General features: G+C 37.5%; 1 protein-coding gene across 1 annotated transcript in view; it reads right to left on the bottom strand.

Annotated features, from left to right (window-relative positions):
* The window catches only part of foxp1a (forkhead box P1a), a 50,619-nt gene extending 27,081 nt beyond the window's left edge, over positions 1-23,538 (bottom strand). Inside the window, exon 1 of the mRNA XM_077214123.1 lies at positions 23,157-23,538. The gene's annotated coding sequence lies outside the window, so the exon portion shown is untranslated. The remainder of the gene's footprint in view (positions 1-23,156) is intronic.
* Between the last annotated feature and the right edge of the window lie 74 nt (positions 23,539-23,612).

The raw sequence follows: 23,612 nt of genomic DNA, 5'->3' as shown, positions 1-23,612 counted from the left end.
CTGCTGAGACTGAATTAAGCTTTTACTAGAGGAAATAACCATGTCACAATTAAAGATAAAACGTTAGCACTGTAGCAATATGCACCTTGTCTTTGATAAGCAGCCTTTTGAAGGACTGAAATCAGAAAAATATATGTTTTGACCTTGACGATCAATATCCTGCATCTTTCTCCTTAAAACATCTGTGTGAAACAGCCTGATCTCATCAGTGTAATTACAAAAAACTGATACGAACAAAGACATTCTTCTCAGCCTGATACAATCAGCAAAGAGAAAGGCTTGAGTTATAACTGTACTTCACTTTCAGTATCAGAGATGCTGATGTTAGTTTAGTAACTAGGGCTGTGTTAATTATTGTGATCAGTTATGATAACGCAATTAATTGTACCACGTGACTAGGGCTGAGAATTGAGAATCGATTCAAACTAAAATTTCGATTCCTGTGTGCTTATTTTAATGTAATTTTTACAGTGGCCAAGAGAGCTCAACACGCAGCAACTGAAGAAAACAACCACAAATTAAGAAAACATCATCAGTTTCACAACACATGTGTGCTCCAAATACCCCAACACAACCAAATACAGAAACGCGCTGCAAGAGTTCACAAGAAATGTCTTATTATTGCTGTTAACATAACTGTGGCAAATAAATATATATTTTATACAAAAAGGTTTTTAAAATATGCGTTTTATATCTGTGTTGAGTGTCTCAACTTTAAAACTTGCCTTCTCATCTTTGGACCCTGCATTACCTAACATTTCTTATGAAACTTATTTAAACATAACATGACAAAATGTGTAAAATGTAACTGATGTATAGATTAATATCTTACCCTCATGTTTTTTTCTCTATCTTTTTTTCTCATTTGTATTCTGATGAGATTGAACATGTGAATACATTTTATATATTGTATACAAAGATATATGTCATAAACATGTCATCTCTATATGTTTTGAAAAAAAAAGGAAAAAGAAAGAAAGTAGACTGAGCTATAAGCATGTCCCAGCCGGGTTCGTCATTTATTGGGATACCATGGAAACATTTCCGTTGTGGTCAGTGGCATTTGCAGCGCGTTTCTGTATTTGGTTGTGTTGTGAGTATTTGGAGCACACGTGTTGTAAAAAGATGTTTTCTTAATTTGCGGCTGTTTTTTCTATTTGCATGCGTTTTCTTCAGTTGCAGCGCGTTGAGCTTTCTCGGCCGCTGTAGATTTTAAACCATTCAAGCACAAGAAGACACAAAAGAGAACTCAATTCTGCACTCGCACACCGTTTTCTGTGCTGGGCACATCCACAGCGCATGCACAAATACTGAAGTTCTCTTTCTCGTCTTCTTGAGCTTGAAAGGACAAATACACACAAAATTGTCAAAATATCCCTGTAAACACAATAAGTTATGTCTTAAGTGACCGTAAACCGTTCACGTTCAAAAAGTATGCGTAACAGTATATTGGAATTCGTGCATTGGGTCTTACAGCAGGCTAATAAGCCTTTAAAGGGATAGTTCACCCAAAATTGGAAATTCTGACAGTATTTACTCACCCTCATGTTGTTTCAACCCCGTAAGACCTTCGTTCATCTTTGGAACACGAATTAAGATATTTTTGATTAAATCTGAGAGCTGGATCACTCCTCCATACTAGTCCATAGGCTTCTTGAGGGATTGAACTTGCCGGCCTCGAAAAGTTATTAAAGACATCATTAAAAAATAGTCCAAGTGACTACAGTGGCTCAATCTTAAGTTTATCAAACGACGAGGATACTTTTTGTGCACAAAAACAAACAAAAATAACGACTTTATTTCAACTATTAATTTCCTTCTCTGTGGGCCTCGAGTCAGTTAACTTAGTGTAATGGTGTAGAGGTATGTCACACGTAGGCTCACTATTGGCCGACGGTGGTCATGTGGGTGATGAATGTGTCGTACAACAACGAGGCCCAGAGAGAAGGAAATTAATAGTTGAAATAAAGTCCGTATTTTTGTTTTTTTGCGCACAAAAAGTATTCTCGTCGCTTGATAAACTTAAGATTGAGCCACTGTAGTCACTTGGACTATTTTAACGATGTCTTTGATAACTTTTCGAGGCCGGCAAGTTCAATCCCTCAAGAAGCCTATGAACTAGTATGGAGGAGTGATCCAGCTCTCAGATTTCATCAAAAATATCTTAACTCGTGTTCCGAAGATGAAAGAAGTTCTTACAGGGTTGGAAAAACATGAGGGTGAGTAAATAAATACTGACAGAATTTTCATTTTTGGGTGAACTAACCCTTTAATGTTTTCTCTTTTTTTCCCTATGGTATTCAGCTGCAAATAGAATGTTTTACAAAAAGACAGAGTACATGTTGGATATCTAAATGTTTGACTTAATTTTTTTTACCATACTGGAATCAAAACTGGGAATTGATAAGAATCGGAAGCAGAATCGAAATCGCTAAAATTCAAACAATACTCCTAACCCGCATTTAAAATTCCATAATAAGGGATTTTCCTGTCAGATGAAGTACCACCTTTTTACACCGTAAAAACACAAGGCTCATGGTGTGAGTCCCTGGAAAACGAGACATGGCGCAGTGGCCAAAGACAGCAGTTAACATTGTAAACAAATACTGAAGATAGAACTAATATTATATGTATATATGATAAAACTAATAATTGGAGGTGGGCATAGATTAATTTTTTTAATCTAGATTAATCTCACTGGAATCTTGGAATTAATCTAGATTAATCTAGATTAAAATGGCTCATTTGAATTCTGCCGAAGGCATTCAGAATATGTGTGCTACCCAAATAATGACTAAAAGTAAGTCTTTGAGAATAGTTCGCGTCGCGTAGGGATGTGAATTTCTGCCAAAAATGCCATTCGACAATAGAGGAGCAAAAGTCGAATATCGTTCAAAAAAATATATAAAATAAAATAAATAAAAGGCACAATTACAATGACAGAAAGGGAGGCCAATTTCATCTTTAGCGATTTGTCATCAAACAAACTGTTTATTAATTGAACAAATAACATGTTTTCGTCGTTTTTTTTTTAAAACATAGTAACTTAGGCTAATTGGAAGAAGAAAAAAACAATAAGCACGACGTATAGGCTACAGTCCGTTTTTGCATCGCCAAACCAGATGCTTGTTAGATCAAAAAATAATGTCATATGTCATAATGATTTTATGTGAACCTGCCTTAACAGGTGTTCTGACGATTCATGCTACCCATCGAGATGTGCTAATTACTGGTTATGCGCATGTGCAGACTAATTTTTCTTCTGCTTACCACACCCATAAATCTATGCATCCTTGCTGTGGAGACTTGTAGGAAACTTTGACAGGTCAAAGATGAATATTTGATGATAATTTTTACTTTTCACACCGTTTTAAAAATAAAAACAGTACAGTATACTGTACTCTTAACTTCGAATTTTATTATAATTGTATTTCATATAATAATGTCATTTTTACTTGTTATATCAAAATAGGGCTGGGTTTCGATTCAAATTTCAAGAATCGATTCGATTCCGATTCTCAAGATCTTGAAGTACAAAGTAATGTACAAAGTAATGACCTATAAAGAATTAACGTACAATATATTTTATTAAAATTGCAAAGAACCAACAAGAAAATAAATGTGTGCTTGAACTAGCAGCATGAGCATACTTCTGCTTACCACGCCCATAAATCTATGCATCCTTGCTGTGGAGACTTGTAGGAAACTTTGACAGGTGAAAGATGAATATTTGATGATAATTTTTACTTTTCACACCCGATTTAAAAATAAAAACAGTACATTATACTGTACTCTTAACTTCAAATTTTATTATAATTTTATTTCATATAATATTATCATTTTTACTTGTTATATCAAATGTGATAATTGCTAGTTCATTTAAAATATCAAAATATGCCCCCCATACACTTACCCTGATTAAAATGAAATAACGATGTCATAATATTGTGAGATTTACACCATTATGGAAACAATAGAGAAAGAATCAACATTATCTGTGATCGATTCGCGTTTGGGTAGCATTTTTCGACAAGGCAGCAGAAATCGTCTGAACACCGGTACAGCCCAGAGCCATAGAGAGAAACGGCTCTGGTACAGCCGAGTGTTTTTCCTCTGGGTGGAAACGTGTCATATGGCTTCTCATATTTGTCGTGTTACCGAACTATTTTAGTTTTATTCTACAAAGCTTACAACTAGTGTGGCTCTTGTCCAGCTACTTTCCCCCTTCAACTTCATAGAAGCCAAAATATTTCCACACGTCAGCTTTTAACGAGGAGGGTGTTTGGATTTCGCGCTCAGCCATCGCGTCTCTGTTATGTCCACACGCCACAGACAGACGGTCTTGGGACTGCACTTCCGCGCTTCAGAGTTCCGTCTTTTGCGTTCCGTCAATATTACGTCATTATAAATAGCCTACATATCTAAAAAAAAAAAAAAAATTTTTTTTTTTGAAAATCGATTTTTGACATTTCTGAATCGATTCAGAATCGTCCACGTCCGCATCGCGATTCATCTAAGAATCGATTTTTTCCCCCACCCCTATTCATAATGATAACAAACAAGACTGTTTATCGTGGTGATGTGTAGCCTACAGAGGCTTCGCACAGACAGTGAATGAGAGAGATCGGCAGAGCGCGTGCGATTACCTGCGTCTGTCTTTGAAGTCATATGTATTCGTGAAAATTCGTATTGCCGTGTCAAAGGAAAGCGAAATATTTGTCGTATCATCCTTCTAACTTTCACGTCACGGGTATTTACCATAAATGCGCGTCAGCAGCAGCGCTGGTCAGCATTCCACAGCGCGAGGAAGCCGCCGCGGGAAAATAAAATCAGCGAGTCACGCATTGAATCAATGCATTATTGGTCTCTAATAAGTGAAGCATCAGCTTCAGCGTTACCCATGAGACGCATTGCTGCTCAGCTGAGCCTTGAAAAGTGGAACTCAAAGTTAAAAATAATTAACACATTGTTTCATTACATCTCTTTTAATGAATCAGCTTTTTTGAACGTGTTCGTTGAATGAACGGTTTAATGACTCACTCAAAGCCCGTGGTCGTAACAATGTGCGCGCTGAGTGAAAGCCTTTCAATGCGCATACAGGGATCTCCCAGTCGCGGCAAGTTAAAGTTCACGGGGAAAATGTAACCCTTTTATTAAATCGATCCTCTGAGTTAGATCGATCTTTAGAAATTAATATCAAAATCGATTCAGAATTGGTGAATCGATTTTTTCAACACAGCCCTATATCAAAAGTGATAATTGCTAGTTCATTTAAAACATCAAAATATGCTCCCCTTACACCTACCCTGATTTAAATGAAATAACGATGTCATAATATTGTGAGGTTTACACAATTATGGAAACAACAGAGAATGAATCAACATTATCTGTGATCGATTCGCGCTTGGGTAGCATTTTAAGACAAGGCAGCACAAATCGTCAGAACACCGGCAATAGCCTCCTCCTTTTTAAACAAATTAGTTTCAATCAATGTAAACTATTCGTGTGACTATGCCCCTGCGCAATACACACACATTACCGCGGTATGGCGGGTGTTCATTTCATAAACTGTACACAATGGTAGCTTATTTATTTTGTAGCCTATAAATTAATGTATGTGTCCAACGGATAATGTCATACTTTTTAGTAGTGCTATCGTGGCGTAATAATCTGTTTGGTTGTAAAATGTATCACCTGAATGAAATGAAATCGAACGTATCGTCCTGTGGAATCATTCATTCACAGACAGCATACGAAGATGTTCAACTAATAAAGATCTTCATCGCTGGCAAAAATATGATCCATTTGCAGATTTGCTTTCACTAGACTAAACTGTAGCTCTTGATGTTCTTAAATCTTCCTGTTACGACTCCGTGTCGAGTGTGATTGAACGCGCTTCAGACGGTTCAGTGCGTGAGGAACTGAACAGAACTGATTCGCAAACCGATTTAGACAGATCTGCCAACTTGTTTGATGAAGTCTTTGAACAGAATCGACCCAAAAGAGTGATTCATTTGTAAATTGAGCATCGCTCATGCCCATAAAAAAGATACAGCGCGCTTGGAATAAACTCATTTAACAACATGTAAAGTAACGAGTGGAAGGATCCCCCAACATAACATGTAAAAGTATACACCTTGTGTCCCTGACAGGAAAATACCCTGCTGCGCGATTTCCGCGAAAATATAACGATATTCGAAGAAGCTATTTTATGATCCCAACCCAACTTTGAGAATAGATTAACGGCGATATTTTTTTTATCGCCCGATAAGAGTCGCACGTTAACGTAGCACGTTAACGCCGATAACGGCCCACCACTACTAATATTTAATATAAATAATATACAATATATATTGACAATATAACGTATTCTAAAGCCACTTTTTATCTTTGAATAATCTCTTCATATTTGAGGGCTTTTTTGTATTTGTATTGTACGCTATTTGAATAAAAAAGTAATCAATTCAAAGCACTATTGTTGAAAAACAAAAAGTTAAAAATATTACTTTTTCAGCAAACACAACCGCAAGGGGCAGGTTCTTATGAATATTGGTATAACCTGTCTGCCTGCCTTCCACGAAGATTAAAAATAACCATTTAAGACAATGCAACTACGTGGGCTATGTACTGTTGAAAAAACAATGATATGCTAAAGGTTCTCTTTTTATCCAATCCTCATGATGGCGAGAAACCAGCCACGTCCACTTGTTTAAAGGTGAACTAGTCATACGAAAGCTGAATAGTCATACGAAAGTTATAAGAATACAGATCTTAAACTTCATACAAATTAATTTCTTTCAACCCCAAGCGCTTTATATAGCTCTCCTTTGGCAGATTGCACCATTTTCTCTGGTTTGTACATAGTTAAACACTCTCCCACACAAGCAGGGGCCGATATTTGTTAAATAACTGATTGCCACCATGACTACAGTAAACACTGGGGCCCTGGGTTTGGTGTTTATTAACAAACACATCTTCCTTCTGGAGCAATTTAACATTAACCAGGTGGTACGATCTGCCGATCTGGCAGGTGCCATAATACACAGGGAGCGCCTTATGTAAACAGCTGGGAAGGGCGGGGGAACGGCTCAAAAAGCAACACAGCTAGAGTAAACAGCTAAGAAAATCACTAGACAAACAAGCAACCCCTCTCCTGACATGAATGTGAACCAGAACAGAGCTCGTGGGATTTGAGTGCTTGTTATTTAGTGCTGCTAACACAGCCGCTGCCTGTTTCGGCTGCCAGACACTGTGTTGTACTTTCACTGGCGAAGGACAAATTTCAGATTGGTGTGAGGTTGTGTATGGTGTTGAGGTCCACAAAAAAATTAGCATTGAATTTATGGACTAAAAATGTCCATAATGCATGGAACATGGAGCAATTATTACTCTTTTCCAAGTGTAAAAAAGAAGTGATCAAAGTATTAAAGCTTGAATAAATGCCACAAGAGGTGGAGTCACTACAGCAATATCACAATGTGCTTTGTGTGAACTACTTTGTCATTCATTTAAATTAGGATTATCTAACAAAACATCCTAATTGACCCAACGGTTTAATTACGCTATGATGAAACAGAGGCATTGTGCAAACTAACACACAATACTTTTTTTAGGCAATATGCAAAGTGTCTGCAACACCTTTAACCTCTGAATTTAACTTTTAGTGCCTTATTAAAATTCTAAAACTGTCACTACATTACATTGACATTTGGTGACAATGGTAGATGCACACAGTTCAATATTACGCTTCTAGAAGAAATCACGGGAAGACGATGGAGTAGAAGAATAACTGCCATCTACATCTTGAGTCTACTTCACCTTTCCACGAGGAGACAGAGAGTGAAGCAGCACCTGAGGCTTCCCATTTCATGAACACGCATATTTCATCACTGCACTTCCATCACACAAATCGGCACAACGCCAAATGATTTTGTCACATTATATCAGTGGAAACAACTTAAAATACTCTGTCATTTATGGTCATACAGAAAAGAGTAACACATCATTCGAAACTGTAAAGTCTGTTTTTATTCGTGTACACTCAAAAACAAAACATAGTGCTTTTGAAAAATAAAGAAAACAAACAAGATACCGCTTTCTGTCGTCCCGCTATCCTTTCCGTCAAGTTAGTGGAGCGCGTCACAAAAATTAATCGAAACTCAGAGTATAGTAGAGGTGGGAATCACAGGGTACCTCACGATACGATACATGGCTCACGATACCGATAATATCACAATTCAGCAATTCTGCGTTAGTCGATATATTGCTAGACAATCCTATAATGATACATCACTATATGTGTCTAACTATGAAAACAAAATGCCTGTGAAAAGGTTAAGTGCAGGTTCTCTATGTTTCTATGATCTCAGTGTTTACCAGCTTCCTTAAAATAAACCTGGGAATAGTGTTGTCAAAGGTACCGAGTACCGACAATTTTAAAAATGTGACGACACCATTTCCCCCTAGCATTTTGAGCACTATTGAGTGGATTCTTAAACACCTCTCTTGCTTGGGGTTGGTGCATTGATTGTCTCTTTTTCTTCTGCTTTTACTTGTTGTGACGATTAGCAAACAGTGTTGCATTACCGTGCGCACCCCCTTCTGGATTGGAGTGTGGATCACCTGTGAATGTGTATTCGTTGTCTGATGAATAACCGTGACATCAGTACGGTGACGGATCAGGACGAATACATGTACCGTTCCACCTCTAACAACTACTATCCATTTATAAAAGAAAAAAATGTCAATTGCAATACGGGAAGCACTTCATTGATCACAGAGGACACAGAGGAGGAAATCTGGAGCAAAACGGCATCCAACACTGATTGCACAAATATCCTGCTTCACAAACTCAGAGAACATTAGGGTGCTTGAAACATGTCAAATATGTACTGAAACATACAGTGTACATAATGAGTGCATTACAATGTAATGCAACCTGTCCACAAGTGTGGGAGAAAAATGAAAAAATGCACGAATCTCTGAGTTACACTGTGTTATTCTGTCATAGCCTGCCAACTGGCATGTTTGATGTAAATAGAAGTCTTAGAAATAACTAAACAATTTCAATCTAAACCAGTATTGGCCTGTTTGAATGTTTAAAAGAAACGCTAATGGACGTTTATTTGGGTTTAACGTTCATACATTGTCAGAAACACGAAAGAGAACAAAAGCTTGTCAACAGTGTAACTGCTGAAGAATGTTTTCTGTTTATTTGACTTACACTGGCATCTGTCTATTTGTACAGATGATAGGCCTTCATCTCATGAATGTTCCTCTACATTCCTAATGCCTCATTTTCACATAGACACAAACTTTAGCTGACAAGCAACACGAACATGAAGATTTTAGGGGAGAGGTGAAGCCTCGAAGGACTTCAACTGTCAGGAAGGGAAAACATACACCAACCTGAAGGAATGCCTTTGAAGTCTCAATGAGGAGATATTGATACATAACACAAAAAGGGAGGAAAGCAAAGCCATAAACACACACTTTCAAGCTCTCAGCTTAATATCAGGAGGAGTTAGATTGTGAGGTGCTTAATATGACGTGGCATCAAGATGTGGCTATTAAAATGAATTAGAGTAATACAATTAGCAAGACCATCAACAAAAAAGGTTGTTTGTTGTGCAATTAAAACTAGGTCCGAGGATGGTGGGGGTTATTACCCATAATGCAATTGAACATTCAGCTGGACAATTAATATGCCCAGGCGCAGTAGACCAAATAATTACATAAAGAAAACAAATTCATCAGACTCATTCTACCTATTAATTCTTCATTATAGCAAGTATCTGTGTTTTTTTCCGACTCAGAATAGCCTAAGGCTGTCTATTGATGAACTGGTTTTTATTTCTGTTACAGAAAATTACACTGAGCATGAAGCGCAAGTCAGATTTTTAGAAAAAACTAAACAAGCAAACACCTTGTGCATAGTCTAGAAATGCATCAATCACTCCATAAATCAATTTTTAAAGAGCTTGTATTACAGGAAGATGTTGTGAGAAAAAAAAGTTCTGGATATTTGGCTAGTTATACATTTGGCTAATTATTCACAATATGATATTTTTACTTCTTCCGCCAGATGCAGCATGATTGACATGCCACCATCAGACTGTACTGTACTTAATACAGTAGTCAACATTTGAAGTGGATCAAAAATGTTAATCAAAGTTGTCCTAAGACAAGAATGGGTATTATTCAAAATTAATTTATAACTCTGATGAAAGGTTTTGATCCACTTCAAATGTTGACAACTGTATATGCTCCATATAGGAGTCTATATGGACTTAAAAGGCACAAGACCACACAATCTTTACAAATACTTTTGCCTCAAATTTCATTTCAATACTTCAGAATAAGTATCTATTTTTTCGCAGATCTTCGTAAACAATGTGTATCCTTCACCACATTTGCACACTCTCTCACATACACACACGCTGCATCATGTGGGCAGAGGGACTATTGTGATGAAGTAGCCTATCCTTTAATACGTTCCACCAATGTTTGTTAACTTGCACTTTACTCTTTCCCCGCAATTAACTGAATTTTCCGGCTATCCATGTTTTCACTGTTATATGGAAGGGGCCACTATTATGCATCTTCTGAAAAGGTACAGAATTTCTGGATACAAAAGCAAGCGAAGAAGCCTAATAAAGGCCTTCTGAAGCAAAGAGATGCGTTTGTGTAAGAAAAATATCCATATTTATATCTTTATAAACTAAAATAACTAGCTTCCGACAGACGGCCGTATGCATCGATTTACGGTCAAAGAGTAGGCCTAACCTCTGACCCGACGCATGAAGTATTGACGAACACGGAAGCGCAGAGGATAGAGCAAAACTAAACACCGGTCACGAATTAGAAGTCTAAAATGAGAATTTTTAAAGAGAAAGAAGAGAAGAGGAGCTTGAGTTTGTTGCCCAGCCCAATCGGTTTAAACCACGAGAGGCATCAAAGTTCACGCTACTCTACATCCTATATGGATATTTTTCTTACAAAAACACATTACTTCGCTTCAGAATGCATTTATTAACCCTCTGGAGTTACTTGGATGCACTTTTTTGGGCTTCAAAATCAGGACCACTATTCACTACAATTATAAAGCTTGGAAGAGCCGGGATATTTTTAAAGATAACTCCAATTGTGTTCGTCTGAAAGAAGATAGTCATATACGCCTAGGTTGGCGACGGTGAGTAAATCATGGGTAAACTATCCCTTTAAACAGCATATAAATCAAAAGTGCCTAAGTTTGCTAAATGAAATGTCGAACCCACAAAGAGGTATAGGACTGTGAAGCTTTGGGGGTGTTGATGGACTCGATCTACACCATCTATCTTTTGATTATCGTTCTATCCGGAAGTAGTCTCTGAAAAAAAAAAAATTATTTCCTCAGCTTTTTGTTAATTTTTTTTGTTTTGTTCAAAAGTTCTGTTCTTTCTTATATTACATGTTCAGATTTTCATACAACAAAATATTCTAGGGTCCATAAAATTGTTAAAATTATCAAAAATGCTGGCTGGCAACTTCTAAATTTTTAGAATTTAGATACATTTATAAGCTTTTTAATGACTATGGATGTCCCAGTGATTCAAGACCAAAACAGCAACAAAAAAAAAAGTATGAGCCGACACGTGGAAAGTGTTGAAAAACAGAAATCATTGGCCTAAGTGACAAAAAAAACAAAAAACAAAAAAAAACTGTCCTGGTTCGCTTGGCGTTCACATTGGAATTTTATCACCGAACCTAAAGGCAAAGGGATATGTTCACTACCTCACTGGTTGGATTTTATTACGTATATTTCATGACAGAACTTGCCGAACATCCAAAACAATCCTGTGTGCTGGGCTAAATGCACTCGCTGTTTGTGCGTAGCCTGCATGCGATTGTATTTCGACCAGCTGAGAACTCGTGAAGAGATTATAAAATGTGTAAAAAAGTCACAACGGCGGCAGGAATTCCTCCGTCACAAAAACAAACAAAGATCTGCTGCGAGGAGACGCGGTTCTGATGCCTGTACTGAACTGTGATGGGACACATCTTGATTTTGATGAGAAAAAAACAGGTACGCTTGAGCATTCTGTCCTTTTTAGGGTGATATCTTGTGACATCTTGTCCCGTTTTTGGTTCGTTTGGAAGCGGGCCGAGACCCATCTTTTCAGCAATCTCGATTCGCTCGTTTGGTGCGCACCAGTGTTCGGATGGCCCGTTCACACTTATTCAAATGAACTGCACAAATAGAGCAACCGAACCAGGGTTTGTTTAATCGAACCAAACATGCCAAGTGTGAACTAGGGATGCAACGATTACAGATTTTGTAAGTACGATAATTGTCTGAGAAATAATCACGATTTAATGATTATCACGATTATCATGGATCAATTAATTTCAGGACACTACTAATAATATCACATGAACACTCACCGCAGTGTTAATTTTGACAGCAATTTTGATTTAGTTTTAGTCATAGTCTTTTGAGTAAAATGTCATTTAGTTTTAGTCATATTTTAGTCATCTGAATTGTTTTAGTTTCAGTCTAGTTTTAGTCGATGAAACAAAATAAGATTTTAGTCGACTAAAATATAATGGGTTTAGGTCAATTGAAATGCATTAATTTAGAATATCTCTAAAATTTTACATACTCCCGGAGAGAAATATCTATTAACCCATTAATATGAATGATTTTTAAGTTTGAACATGCAATACAGATACAGATTTAACTACTGTGACTTAAAAAAATATCTTAAAATTAAAACCACCTTTACTAAAGTAAAACAGTCTTCTTTTCAATGAATGATATATGCATTCTTTATAACTACTTTCATACATCATTATTTATTCTTTCAAGCAGACATATTTATTTGTATGAATATAATTAATCCTTTTTTAAAGCTATTAACAAACAGTGAATGCTTTTCTCTTTTTCTTGTGTTGCTTGATCAATATTAAGGACACAGACCGCATTATGTTTATTATCCACTATCACTTTAAGACGTCGGATCATGTCCAATGACATGCTGATCCAAGGCATAAGAAAAAAATTTGTTTGGTTCCGGTTTCCGACCGACCCTGTCAATTTATGTGCGACCCAAATTTATTTTATGAGCTTGGGGAAGAAATAATGCAAATTAAATAAATACACAAATAAAAAACTTTGAGGCGAACTATAATTTATGTTTTTGTACAGCACCGTATTTGTATAGCCTGTTGTCCTCCAGCAATGCGAACAAACGAGGCAGCCACGGGCGTTCACACATCGTTGTTGTCATGTAGATGCACTGCTGCGCTTGTGACAGGGCGCATGAACTGAACGAGCAGAGATAGAGAGAGAGCCCCGATCGCGCGTGCGCGCTCTCTCTGCGGAGCCAGGCGAAATTATAGGCTTCACCGTCTCAAAACTAAGCACTGTCTTGCTCTCTCTCCCTCGCACATATTAATGAAAATAAATCGACACGATGGCAAGGTCGGAAGACTAAAGTTTCATGTGGAGCATTCGGAGATTTCTTTTTTCCTGAATTACCACTGGGTGGGAATTGTGCTAAAATACGTTGCCTTATCTTCTCTGCAAAGCGTTCCACACATTCAGCTGACATATAAACCACACTTTAAATAAAAGAAAAAACTATCCAGTGATGAAATGTTTTCTGTGATGACACAAATCTTGTGGTATGTCCTAACCTCCGGGATAATCACACAACGCGCACACGTCCGATAATGACACGTCCAATTCGCGAAATAATGACTCATTTGAACCGATTCGTTTTAATGAATGGTTAAAACAACTGATCTTTCCAACACTGAACTCATGAGACGTCTGACGTCCCGTTTGCCCCCGCGCACACATTTAAAATCAGCGTGTGTGTGTGTAACAAAAAACAAACAAACAAAAAAAACAAAAAAAAAGTCCCTACCGACCCGTGACCTCAACTGACAACCAACCGGAACCAAACTTTTTTTTTATTTTTTATGCCCAATTGCACTGATGCACATCCGATACACTCACAACTGTTTAAGACATAACCGAAATAGTATACATTAGGGCTTTGACTCCGAACTTCGTTATTCGAATAGAATTCGAATATTTAAAAAAATAATGATATTCGAACGAATATTAGGCAGCCTTTAATATTTGAACCTGTTATGGGCATTATTTTTTTGTAAATGTGTTTGCTTGTAAACGTTGTTTTCAATTCAGATATCGAGGCTTTTTCACGCCTGGTGAAGTTGTGAATCACAAGCTCATTAGTAGGGGTGGGAATTGGCAAAAATGTGACGATTCGATAGTATTGCGATATTTGGGCCACAATTCAATATTATTGCGATTCTCAATATATTGCGATACAGCAAGTATTGCGATTCGATTCTGCGATATTGCGATTCAAGTCCCCCATATTATTCAAAGGCATTACAAAAAATTTGGAAAATAAGACCGCTCACCTCACTTTAAATGTCACATTTAATTCTGTAAACATTATCTTCTACACATTAACTGAAGTGCAAAAACTGAAAAACTTGTTCTTGAACATTCGGGACACATTGCAACACTGGTTTCATCACTTGCCCACCACGGCACCGCAACAAAAACAAAAAAAAAGTTTAAAGCGTTAAAAATGTTTAACGCAATTACGCAGTATCCGTTAAATCCTGCCTGTATTACACACACACACACACACACACACACACACACGACCCACAGAAAAGACGCGCGTCAGTATCAAGTTCTCTTTCGGGCTTGAACAAACCATAACACACACAAATTATGCCAAAATGTCAGTTTTGTCGAGTGTTCTCATAAGAGCAATCTTGAATTATTTAAATAAACGTAGAGATTTGTGAGAAAATGGGACGCGTGTCAGATCGCGTCTCTGTCCCACATTGCACTGCATTAACAAATGTACAGCTTATGTACGCTCAACGCCTGTCGCTCACTCGTTTTCATTCACTCCTTCAAGTGAACAGTATTAGTGGACTAACGTTAACTTAGGGAATAGGCCTAACTTAGTGAATGAGGGTTTAGAGGGTGATTTCAACCCATGTTCTCAAGCAGTGAAAAATAGAGGACAATGACAACGCACTGACAGACAAGACCGAGCAGGTAATATTTAATATGAAACAAACAAAACTCACTGAGCTCTCAGCACATAACTTAAAATTATTTAAATACAATAGAGTAACATAAAGCAGACATAATAGAGTAACATAAACCTGAGAATAATCATAAAACCGAAATTTACCCACACTTTCGATTTGAAAGATGCGGAGCGTCGTGTACAACCGTAATACTGAAGCCATTTTCATTTGAATTTGCTGTCGAATGTACGACAACAAAGCACCGCAACAAGCGCCACCTTGTGGATGTAATACGCAAATGTAAATGATCAGAGTAAACTCTGAGAAAACCGGAAAGTGAAACAGATAATTTTATAATTAAATATCGCAATACTTTGCGCTACTGTATCGATATAATTGCGTGCGCAAAATATTGCGATACTGAACAGAATCGATTTTTTCCCCCACCACTACTCATTAGCAAGGCAATTATTGGTCATCTGGGCTCCTGTAGGTGACGTTAGTGTCCTGGTTAGCGCAGCGCCTATTTTGTATATCAAAACAATGGCCGCGCCAACGCCTACAACAATAACTCCTGACGAGGAGTTCGAAATCTACACTCCGGACAATTTGAAAAGCAACGTGTGGCGCTACTTACATTTTAGCAGGTATTCGTTCACTGTAAAGATCCTTCTGTGAACGGTAAGCCCCGGCTTCTTCAATCATTTTGACATCGATGAGCTTACGTACCGCTGAACTTTTAGTCATCATGAAAACAAAGAGCGGTGCGTAATGGAGTACATCAGAGCAGCATCAAGAATATCAAATACATTGCCGAGAATCTCTTATTTGCATCTTAAGTTTATTGCCAATAATAATGACAGGTTTGCGAAAAGTGTAGACTTTAAAACACATCTTCAGCACAGGAAGGCATCTGATTGGCCGATGCGTTCAACAGACATGTCTGTGATGGGCTACAATGCTCAACGCTGCAAAAGCACGTTGCAAGTACCTTTAATGCAGAGGTAAAAATATAAATAAAACTGTAATAGCCTATGGACTTTTCATGATTAGGTAAGTTAATCGCGGCAGCTGTAATCTTATTCACATTTGTTTTTCTGATTAATTGTTTTGCTCTATGAGAAAGACAAGGTAACAAAATATTTGGGGCTTTACTTAAAACATTCGGGGCTTAAGCCTCCCTAGTCCAGCCCTAGCGCCGTGGCATTTAATGGTCAAAATATTAATAAATAATATTTGAATATATTTGAATATTAATATTAATAAACCAACGAACTTCGAATATGATTTTTGGGCCAAAGTCAAAGCCCTAGTATACATGAATACTCTCCAAAACGGACATTTGGACATAATCTTGTGTGTATTTGACTATTCAGACACGAAAGAGAGCTCAATTCAGTAGGCTACTCGCGCGCTGTATAGGTGTCTATGTGCATAGCTGCACGCTTCGGGTCGGGTGTGTGCGCACAGAAAACCGTACCGAATAGAGCTATTTTCTGCATCGTCACTCTTATTCAGATCTATATGTCTGCTCTACTCATTCTCCCAGACATTTACATTTTTTTTTAACGTTTTATGGGACCGCTGGGTAGATCAGCACGATACAGTACAAATGTGCGCACTGTTGATTTAAGGCGTTTTTTGGTGGAAATAGAGTGTCGCTGCTTAGTCCCTCTGCCATATTGACTGATGAGCACGGCACTTTAAGCTGGTGCACCGCTGGTGTAACTTTGTTTTCGTTTTGTGTTAGTTGCAAAATTTCCGTTCCGTGCAGAACACTCGGTGTAGCATAGTCTTTACGATTAATTAACCGAGACGTTTTAAAGCGCGTTTAATTATGAAATCCGGTAATCGCTGCATCCCTAGTGTGAACACAACCTAAAAGCCACTCAAGAAGGTGCCTACTAACAGAACAGCCAGAATGTTTAACAACTCATCTGTATTCCATGAACATTATGAAGAAATCAATCATTTTCCTTTAACCTGTACAAAACTTAATTTGGGAATTTCAAACGCCAACACTCATGAGAGTTGTGATTTAGAACAACTGTGTATGCCCTCACTCCATTCACATCAGACACTTTATTATGGCTGAAATGGTCCAAAAAGTATTGAACAGCAAATAATCTGTAAACGGCTAAAAGTGAGCATCAGGAGTTCATTCAACCAAATTTTGGCAGCAGGGTGAGGCTGATGGGGGCAGTTGCCAAAAAGAATGGGCTAATGGGACTATGTAGTAGGCTATAGCATGGTGTCTGGATGCATGGGTCTATTTTTAGAGAGGTTTCTGAGATAATGGAAGAGGCAGCCCTCATAGAATATCACATTTCATAGCCAGGTTACGAACACAGGACAAATTGTGCAGATACACAAAACCACACTGTACGGATACAAGCCGAGTAAAAGATAGGCAGGCTGCATAAGTGAAATTACAGAGCTAGACAACATTATCTTGGAAATGTGTGACAGGCTTAGTACAGAGAGCAGTTTGCTATAGTGCCTGCTTTTCATTCAGGTGTACTACTATGTAAATACACTTTACTGAGATGGAAATGATGTGGTTTCTACAGAGAGACTGAACATCAGGGTGATTAATGCTTGTCAAGCATTAGGCTAGATTTTGAGTCCATTTAAAGTTTTTTAAACTTCACAAATAGAGTGTGCAGATTACAAAAGCCAAGGCTGAAAAGCACATTTTGTTGCCAAGGACATAAGATGAGCAAATAGGACTGTAGCTTGGCATTTTTGTCCTTTCGCTTTTTAATACATTGTACTTTTTTTGGTTTTAGATTTTAAAATTGAACAATATTGGAGGATGCACCAATATTAAACATCTGGCCAAAACTGATAAGCCAATAATTAGCATTTCAAGTTATGGCGCATAACCAATATTTCAATTTTATACTATTTTGTCCAAAAATGTTACCACTCAAAAGTTTGCGGTTAGTAAGAGACATGCAAAGATGCAGTGAATTTATCAAAAGTGATGTTACAAAAGATTTCTATTTAATATAAATAAATATTTTAGATAAATGCTATTCTTTAGGTTTAAGTGGCTCTAATGTTTTAAAAAAAACATTAATCTGCTTTGTGTGGTGATGAACATGAAAAGTGACGCACGGTCTCTGCTCATCTGTTCTTTTCTTAAATAATTAAATGCATAATATATCGTATATGCTCGCCCTGTAAGTTCATGATTAAAAATGAAAATGTGAACGAAAACAAAAAGCTATTAAAAGTCTCATCATCATTCAAATATGAAAATGTTATTGATTGGTAATAATAGATAGGACAGAATTTTGACGACCCTACCCGTCAAAGTGACGGACAATGAGAGAGTGTAACACGACCTCTGGGCAGCGCTGCCACTAATCCAGAGAGAGCAGTTGTCATGTAGGTATGAAACGGCTTCACAAACAGTCTTTTCAACCACACAGTAACATTATTTCTGTGTTGCAGTAATTCAAATGATCACAGAAGTACTGGGATAAAAAGTTTATAGTTCGGATATAAACACTGATGTCTACGGTAGTGATCAAAATAAAGGAAATAACCATTTGAAAGTAGGGCTGCTCCCTAATAGACGACTAAAAGTTAGTCGACTGGAAGAGGCTTGGTTGACATTTAATTTGTTGCAAGAAAAAATTCACAGGAATTGGCGAAGTAACGCAGTGACAGATTTTTAACATGGCTGGTCCATGTGGTAATATGTCCAAAAATCCAAATTGTGGGAACATTTCAAAAGGGGGAAAAGAATTATGAAAAAAGGTGACGTGCCACCTCAAACATTACTTATTTAAAAACATGTAGGCCTAACATTAGCCACTTCACCTTCATTCAAACCATTCATTCAATTATCATTCATTCAAACCAATAAAAAAAAAAATCATTATATGTATGTATGTATACATACATGACTATAGACTGCATCAACTAACATTTTGTCTGAAGCTCTATTAACTTGCATGTTATTTTGTTTAGTTGTCTACAGAATCATGGGAGAATCTTAATCTCTATTTCAAAAAAAAATCTTGATTCTAATTTTATCCAGAATTGTGAAGCTCTACATCACATGAATAAATTGCATCTTAAAATAGATTAAAATAAAAAACTGTTTTTTTTAAATTTTAAGATTTCATAATATTGCTGTTTTACTGTATTTTTGATCAAATGAATGCAGCCTTGGTGAGTATAAGCATGAGAGACGTCTTATAAAAAAAACAAATTTTGAATGGTACTAGTGTAAATAAAATATTAAAATCAAAAATGTATGTTGTTAATGCTACAAGCAAATGTAAGAATCATAACATAATAATGTTCATTATGAAAAATTACATTTATTTTTGAAAAAAATTAAAAAATAATACAAATAAAACAGCACAAATCTTGATGCAACCAAAAGTATTTCCAATAACCCACCGTTAACCTCGAGCAAACAATTAATATAATAAAACAGACCTGCGGCATATGCTCCTTTACAGATCACATCAGTGGTGCACCAAGTGCTCAAACTCTCCAGGATGGCAAACACAAATAGAGTAAAAACCACACTACTGTTCCGGAACATTTGAATAGGTGTGTGAGTCAGTTGAGATAGGGCAACAGAACAATCACCATTTCCATAGATTACACCAATAGACAGCGAAGAGTGACAAGCAATTCCTTCTCAACTCTTCAGAACACCTTCCCAGCCCACAAGGTTAACTAGCGCTTATTTTTCAGAAACGGATTATGATGCCCATACATTATGAACTATAAGTTTCGTTTGCTTCAAGAAATAACCCACAAAAAGAACTAGGCTTATTCACTACGCTAACGGGAAAAGGTACCTACTGAATAACACTAACCAAGAAAGAACCAGTCACCTTGGCCAGCCAAGCGACCAGCCATTACACTTCCTCACCACAACAAAGTTGGCTCAATGTTAGCGCACTCATCTGAAACCCCTTCACCTGAGGGGAAACCCTCAGTGAAGCCAGAATTTAAGAAAGGGGAAACAGAACCTAACACTCCCACCTAAAAGGAAATATCTGTCACGTTCATCTACACATCCACGCCTATGAGCACCACACGTGCCGCTTCCTCGGAAAGAGCAAACCGCATTACACTCACTCCTACACACTCTCAAACTTCGTGGCACTCCTTTCAACTATCACACCATTTTGTCTTAACAGATGCAATATAGCAATTAATGTACTATAGATTGTTGTTTCTTATGCAGACAAAAGTATGATATGCCATAAAAGTGTTTATCTAGACATGTCTAGAAAACTGTTAATCATTAATCGGATTATTACATTGACACTACCGGTTTCTGACCATATCTAATTCACTGTGTAGCAGGAGGTGGGGGAGGTTAAGAATTAAGGCATCACTTTTGCGCAAGTGATTGAAGCTGTTATTACACAATCGTGGCAAAATCTGTCAGTCGCCACATACTCAGTCAGATACTAAGAGAAACAGACAGAAATAAGCAGTGTGCAGTTTGTAAATTCTATTTAAATAGACAATAACTCTATCAATAACACAAGACAGGACATAACAGGTTTGCCAGCAACATGACGAAGCTCCAGGATACAGAAAAAGGCCTGGAGGAGAAACATCTGAAAGATGATGGTCGAAACACAGGGTTTCCCAATCTGGGGTTCGGGAGGGAACTGCATGTTGATGAAAAGCTCACGATTAATTAAACTGAACGTCACATTACAAACAAATGGGGCTGCACAATTAACTGAAATAAAACTGAAATAGTGATTATCTTATCAAATAGAGATGATCAAATCGGAGGCTGTGATTTAATTTAAGTAGTATTAGTTTCAGAGTGAGGAGTGGGAGCGTGTTCATATGCGCGCAGCTTATAATAAGGCTACCTTCACACAGTCACTCTTCATTAACTGACCGCAGCTTTTATATCTGAGAGTAGAGCGGAGCACAAAACTGACACGAGCCGCTCCGGTGGACATGAAAACCCGCAACACACGGTAGAAGTGCGTTTGTGTATGGCGAAGCTGTATGACGAGACAGACTACTTTGTCCAGTCCAGTGTGAGTTTGGTTATAGAATGCGGCGTCACTCCCGTATATAACTGAACTGTGTGTAAACATAATCGCATTAAGGAATCAAATACAGGACTGACAACCGTATTCTGCTGCTGTGTGAACGTGGCCATACTGTGTTTTCAGAGTGGGAATTGGGAAGGAGATGTGTGCTATAGGTTTTTTTCTTACGTCCAACATTTCTGGGGAAAGAAGTTTACAGCATTCCTCCAATACTCCGACAAATAAAAGCTTGAGGGTTTTGACATGTTAAAAGCTTGACGGTTTTGACATGTTAAAAGCTTGAGGGTTTTGACATGTTAAAAGCTTGACGGTTTTGACAAGTTAAAAGCTTGAGGGTTTTGACATGTTAAAAGCTTGACGGTTTTGACAAGTTAAAAGCTTGAGGGTTTGAATGTTTGAAAGTGAAGAATAAGCCAAATATTTGTATTGGAACTTGAAGAATTGGTCGGTTCCTGTAAGGAGTCAATATAAGACATTTTCATATGAAATGAAAAATGTCATATCGCAGCTCGAATCAAAACATATGACAAAATATTCACAGTATAACCTTTGGCCGATAAAAAAAAAAAAAGGTTACTATAAAAAGATTGAATGTTTTGTTTACCTGCATGTCATGTGACCAACAACTGTGAACTGTGAACATGCGTCATTAAATTGTTTAAATATTAACTTAAAATCTCAGGGTGAACTTCAAGTAAATAGTATATGCTAAGGGTTTTGGTTGACAAAAAAACAAAAAAACAAAAACCTATGGAAACCCCTGCATTAACAAATTAAAATCTCTTGAATGCCCTACTGAAAGTGTTTTCCAGTTGTGCTGAATGGACAGATCCTCACAATGGACTGTAAAGTGAGGGAACCCGGTTTAAACACCTGGTTTAAGAACAGATAACTCTAGTAATAAAGACAGAATGGGATGTCTGTATAAGTGCTCCAACAAATGATTAACTGAATTTTAAATGCTCAGAGGCAAAAGGAGAAATGAAACCTGTCAAGGGGCGTTGCTTTTTGTTTGTTGTAATTTCAACAACTTCAAAAAAAATCAAACAGTGAAACTAAAGCAGAACTTTTTAACTCTTTAGTACATTCATGGAGAATATAACGAAACTGAGCACACCGAGGAAACAAAAGAAATAGTGGCTGTGAAAGCCGAGTGTTCTGCAAGCCTTGGCAGCACTTTGAAGCATTATAGGTGCCTAAAAATACTATCTAGGAAGGAGCTTCACTAGGTTGAGACAAACCCAAAGTTACACCTCTATCCTGCATGTGAGTCCCTGTTTAAACCTGCTGACAAAATCAAACCACCCAGTTAGGATTAACACTCAGTTGAATTAGGTTTGACTAATGCCAACTGACAAACACTGTAATATAGGCTGTGTAAGTGTGGAGAAAAAAAGGTCAAGTTTGAATGGACGAAGATGCTTTACTTTTGCTTTATTTATTCTAAATGTATTTATTTGATTCATTTTGTCAGAAAAAAATATGTATGTATAGTTATATTTGATATGATAAAGTCAAATTAATGTATGTATAATTTGTACGTTCGTTTATAGATAAGATTGCATATGTGCAGTGCATATATTTTATGCAAGCTGCGTTGATATTTGTTCTGTCATCGTAACAGTTTAATAATAAAGAAAACGGTGATGAGACTAGGTGATTTACGACAGAGACAGACTGTCTTGAACTGAAGTTACTCGGGCTGTTTTTGTTCTCCACATGAACTGAACCAAAGGCACATGTTAGCCAGCTAACACTATCATGAGGGCTTTAAACACTGTCCAACGGCAATAACTGTTATGCAAGCCACCGACTCTGTTCAAGGCAAATTACCTGTAATAAAATACTAAATAAATGGCGATAAAACTGTGGAGAGCTTTGAATTAGCTGCTCCTCCTGTCTGACTGTCTAACGTTACTCTCCAGCGCTGCCGTTAGTTGTGATAAGGCTAATAACAAGCAAATCAACCTCACATGTAAATTAGGAATGAACACAGAGAGAGAAACTTGATAAAAAGAATAAACTCACCGGGGATGAAATGGTTTCTCAACGGGCAGAAATGAAAACTTTCACGGTGACCGTGGAACGAACTTTCGCGAGCTGTGAAGCGCTGTGCGTCGCTCTCCCATGAAGCTCGTGTAGCAGCGCGCGCTGGCCGCCACGGCCGCGTGTAGCACAATGTAAACAAGTGTATTCATCCGCAGTGCGCGTCCAAGGGACTACTTTACGGACAACGCAAACAGCTTTTGCACGTATACGCTGCCGTTTACAGCGAGCGTTGAATTATAAACCTTAAACAATATTAATTGGATAAAGTTATTGTGTGAGTCGAGGAAAAAAATATTTGTGTGTCGTATGTTTCAGAGTAGCTGTAGAGACGTGACGTCACGTCCACCTGCTGCTGAGGGCTGAAGTGATTCGTCGCTCAAGGAGCGAGGAACAAATACTGTCGCGCACAAGACTAGATATGAGTCCTTTCATTGT

This window comes from Siphateles boraxobius, unplaced genomic scaffold, assembly GCF_051911475.1.
Source record: "Siphateles boraxobius isolate OS27281-9 unplaced genomic scaffold, OSU_SipBor_1 68, whole genome shotgun sequence".
NCBI classification, from domain to species: Eukaryota; Metazoa; Chordata; class Actinopteri; order Cypriniformes; family Leuciscidae; genus Siphateles; species Siphateles boraxobius.
The sequence above is the reverse complement of the archived record's forward strand: the minus strand, read 5'-3'. Positions and strand labels throughout refer to the sequence as shown.